This window comes from Micropterus dolomieu, linkage group LG12 (assembly GCF_021292245.1).
Source record: "Micropterus dolomieu isolate WLL.071019.BEF.003 ecotype Adirondacks linkage group LG12, ASM2129224v1, whole genome shotgun sequence".
Lineage (NCBI taxonomy): Eukaryota > Metazoa > Chordata > Actinopteri > Centrarchiformes > Centrarchidae > Micropterus > Micropterus dolomieu.
This window is the reverse complement of record NC_060161.1, coordinates 8,077,046-8,081,767: the sequence shown is the minus strand read 5'-3', so window position 1 is coordinate 8,081,767 and position 4,722 is coordinate 8,077,046. Positions and strand designations below refer to the sequence as shown.

General features: G+C 42.6%; 1 protein-coding gene and 1 long non-coding RNA gene across 3 annotated transcripts in view; one reads left to right on the top strand and one right to left on the bottom strand.

The window, feature by feature from the left end:
* LOC123981171 (PC-esterase domain-containing protein 1A-like) overlaps positions 1-4,722 on the bottom strand; it is a 32,585-nt gene that overhangs the window by 2,957 nt on the left and 24,906 nt on the right. The window lies entirely within an intron of this gene.
* LOC123981172 overlaps positions 1,626-4,722 on the top strand; it is an 11,533-nt gene continuing 8,436 nt past the window's right edge. Inside the window, exon 1 of the long non-coding RNA XR_006827690.1 lies at positions 1,626-1,762. This is a non-coding gene — a long non-coding RNA (uncharacterized LOC123981172). The remainder of the gene's footprint in view (positions 1,763-4,722) is intronic.

Here is a 4,722-nt window from a genome sequence, read left to right as displayed (position 1 = left end):
TTCTTCACAGCTCTCACCATATTTCTGTCATCAACTACTGTTGTTTTCCTTGGCTGACCTGTTGGACGTCTGTTGCTCAGTACACCAGTAGTTTCTTTCTTTTTCAGGACATTCCACATTGTTGTGCTTGCTATGCCCAATGTTTGTCCAATGGCTCTGCTCGATTTTCCTTCTTTTCTCAGCTTGACAGTGGCTTGATTTTCTCCCACAGACAGCTCTCTGGTCTTCATGTTGGTTTATCCTCTTTAACAGGAAATGCAGTCTTTATAGGTTTGAACCAAGGATGAAAGCTTAGACTAGTCATGCAGAGTTGATGTTTGGACAATCAACCTAAAAGGCAACACCTGGGCAACAAGAAACATCTGGCAGTCACATGTTCCAATAGTTTTGCTCACTTGAAAAATGGGTGGTTTCAAACAAAGGGTGGTATGTCCTGAGTTGTTTAACACATCTAGATGTGAATACCAGGAAATGAGAAATGCTGAAATTCTGAACTCTTGTCTCATACTCATCTTTTGATCTTAAACCCAAATGTCTTCAGAACAAAAACAAAATTTTCCTTACCGTTCCAATACTTTAGGAGGGGACTCATATGTGTATATATATATTATTTCATTCATTCAGATCTAGGATGTGTTATTTTAGTATTCCTCTTTACTTTTTTGAGCAGTGTACATACATACATACATACATACATACATACACTTTCTTGGAGGTAATTATTGGAGTGGTGGAGTAGAATAAAACAAATTATTTTCCTTGGGAAGATCTGTTTGGCAACTTTAAATGGTTTTAATATTATGCCTTTAGCTTTTTCAACTGACTCCGTTTTTCTTACCTTAGTTAATAAAAATGTAAATGTTGCCTGTTAGAACAATGTGAAGTGACTGGTGTATTTGGTTCCATTGAAGTTAGTTTAATTAATCATTGCAAAGCAAATACATGTCTTCAGTCAATAAATGAATTGGAGAAGGTTATGCAGAATAACGCAAAAGGTCATCGCTTCGTAATGTACAAGAACCACAGTGCTTCAGTAAATCTACATTTGATACCTTTACTACAACAGAGAGAAAGCACCAGAGCAGGTGGCTCTGATCAGAAGATGACCTATCCGCCCCAGCCACAGGTTGGCAGGGGGCAAAGGGTTGTAATCTGTCACAACAATGTCATACTGCCAAAAACTCTGACTTCATGCAGACAAAGGGTTGCTGCTGGGTGCTGCACCTACACTATCTGCCGGAGGTGGTAACGAGGCTGCGCTGGCAGCAGAGAGAGAAACTGACTCCAGAATGCTGCTGTCTATAGAGGTGGAGCTGTAGCAGCCGAACAACACCCCTTATCTGTGATATAAAAAGCGTATATCACGGCCTGTCGTGAGCTGTTGCTTTTATAAAACGGTTACCAAGTATGGCAAAAAGAAAGTAGGCTAACAGACTCACTACAATTTGACTTTGTTTTATCAGACATTTCTTTACGAATACAAAAAGTAGTTCCACCAGGCTGTCGGTAGGCTACATAGTGCATGACGGTTGCTAAGCAACCTAAATCAAAGGCTAGAATTATTAGAACTATTTATTTATATCTATTTGCATGTTGCCGTTTGTTGTGCAGCTACTAAAAAACTGTCCAGCGTCAGGAGATTGACTTTGGTAACTTGAACAAGTGATACACTGTTACTTTGAGTTGCTGGAAATGCTGGATGGTTGTTGTGCTTTCGGGATGCACTACGTGAGGAGGAGACAAGCCTGGGCTGTATTACTAGGTGAGGGATTCCCCACAAGGTAAACATAAATATACCGCACTCGAGCGGTGGCAGGGGCATGTCGGTTTTTAACAGTAGAAATGCGGCAGCAGATGCTGTAACGTTACATGGATCGGATATGCCCAACTCTTGCATTTTGTGTTCATGTGTTTCTTTTTCTTAAGTTGTAAGGTGATCCGCTATGTTGGTCTGTTGTTTTGCCCTCAATGAATTACTGCACTCCCAGGAGACATATTGTCAAATGTGTTGTTGTTGCGATCTCCCAAAGTAGCAGACAGTTTTACAGTTGCATTATGCAGTTGAAGGTTGTCTTCAGGCTGTCAGACTGACTCAAACGGACGTGAAAAAAGCGAAAGACAGAAGCTAAAGCCTACTGATCACACAGCACAAGTGAACCACCTCATCCCCCGACGATTGAGACAAAAGACAACGATATTAAGGATCAACACTGTTCCTGTACAGCTGGGTAGGCCTCTATTCAATTTACAATCATTAAAAAGCAGAACAGTAGGGCTTTATAACGTTACATTCAGTAATAAGTTAGCTAGCGTTAGCTAACTAACATTACATTAGGAACAATCGTACTTCTCATCAACCTCTCTGGGTAGAGACTGTAATTAATGCCCCAGGAACAGCTTTGACCATATCTTAGAAAAGCCAAAGAAAGCTAGAAAATGACTCCTTTTGCATTAGAGTGCATGGAGTGCATCCGTGAAAGTGTCGGACCTCAGAGCGAGACCTATACTGCGCAGTGATTGGCCAGCTGTGTATTTGTGGGTGTGGCTTAGCGAAGGGTCAATTGCGTCTCTCCTTGAGCAATAGTCTTTGAACAGGCTGTGTGTGTGTGTGTGTGTGTGCGCGCACGCACACGTTTGTTGAATCGCGTAATAAGCTATGATTTCTCTCTCACCATCATCAGCGACCAATCACATCCATCCAACCCATCACTTGTCTGACCTCCCGCCCTCAGGAAGACGATGCACGTCTATCCGAGGGAGGACGCCCAGAATGAGAAACAGTTTTGATCCTTTCTCATGTTGCCATCTTGATGCAAAGAGAGAATCAATTTAATGGCCATGGCAATAGGCTTTTAGCAGCACTTGAATACTGACAACTCACAACTGGAAGTAGACACTACAGAACACATTAAGCAGCAATATGAAAATAGTGTTTAATGCTACACAGTGTTGGTAGGGTGTAATAAAGCAGCAGCAGCAGTAGAATTTATACAAAAAAAAAAAACACAGATATAATGGCAATGTTTGATTCAACCGGTCTACCTCTGAAATTCAGACATGAAGGAATACAGCTGTGTTCAAATTAGTGAACTTACAAACAGCAGCTGAGAAACCAGAGCATGACTTGGTGCTTATTCTCTCTGGCTGATTAAAGGTGGGCAGGAGGCTTTTAGAACTCTTTATTAGCTATTGTGAATTGGCCAAGAGGTGAAGGCTCTCCTCTGAATGAGCGCTGATTACTGTACCGATGCAATCAATGGACCCTGCCGACCTGGGCAGACAAGTGATTGCCAAGTACAACTATGACAAATATGCCTGAGGGAAAACAGCAGACACAGGGCTTGTGGGAATTTTATAGATGGCAGTATTGTATTCTAAATAAATAAAACCGCCTCATGTTTCCTAAATATTAAATTCCTATTTCACAAATGTTTGGAAATTGTGTAGTCATATTAAAGCTTTGCTGAACAGTGATGCCAGCCTTTAGCCTCCATCCAGTTTCCCTTGACTGTGTGTGGGTCGATAAAAACCATTTGTGTGTTTGTGTGGAGAAAAAGTGCCTTGTTGCTGTCAAGGGTCAGAGGAGAATGGGCAGACTGGTTCGTGATGACAAAACAGGCAACGGTAACTCAAACAACCACTCATTACAACCAAGGAATACAGGATACCATCTCTGAACGCACAACATGTTGAACCTTGAAGCAGATGGGCTACAGCAGCAGAAGACCACACCGGGTGCCACTCCTGTCAGCTCAGAGCAGGAAACTGAGGCTACAATTCACACAGGCTCATCAAAGCTGGACAATAGAAGATTGGAAAACGTTGCCTGGTCTGATGATTTCAGATTTGATGATTCGATTACAGCTGCGACATTCAGATGGTAGGGTCAGAATATCATATCGTCCAGTTGAGAGGTGTGGTAGCAGGCATGACAAAAAAAGTGTGAGTACAGCAAGTACACAGACATAATCAAACAGGGTGCATTGAATATATTTTACATGGACATGGGGTGGTGATGGTGCAGTGAATAAGACACATGCCTTTGGTGTGGGTCCAATTCCCAATTCCTAATCCATTGTGTATCCACCAATGTGTCCCTGAGCAAGACACTTAACCCCTAGTTGCTCCCGAGGCGTGCGACCTCTGACATACACTCACCTAAAGGATTATTAGGAACACCATACTAATACTGTGTTTGACCCCCTTTCGCCTTCAGAACTGCCTTAATTCTACGTGGCATTGATTCAACAAGGTGCTGAAAGCATTCTTTAGAAATGTTGGCCCATATTGATAGGATAGCATCTTGCAGTTGATGGAGATTTGTGGGATGCACATCCAGGGCACGAAGCTCCCGTTCCACCACTTCCCAAAGATGCTCTATTGGGTTGAGATCTGGTGACTGTGGGGGCCATTTTAGTACAGTGAACTCATTGTCATGTTCAAGAAACCAGTTTGAAATGATTCGAGCTTTGTGACATGGTGCATTATCCTGCTGGAAGTAGCCATTAGAGGATGGGTACATGGTGGCCATAAAGGGATGGACATGGTCAGAAACAATGCTCAGGTAGGCCGTGGCATTTAAACCATGCCCAATTGGCACTAAGGGGCCTAAAGTGTGCCAAGAAAACATCCCCCACACCATTACACCACCACCAGCAGCCTGCACAGTGGTAACAAGGCATGATGGATCCATGTTCTCATTCTGTTTACGCCAAATTCTGA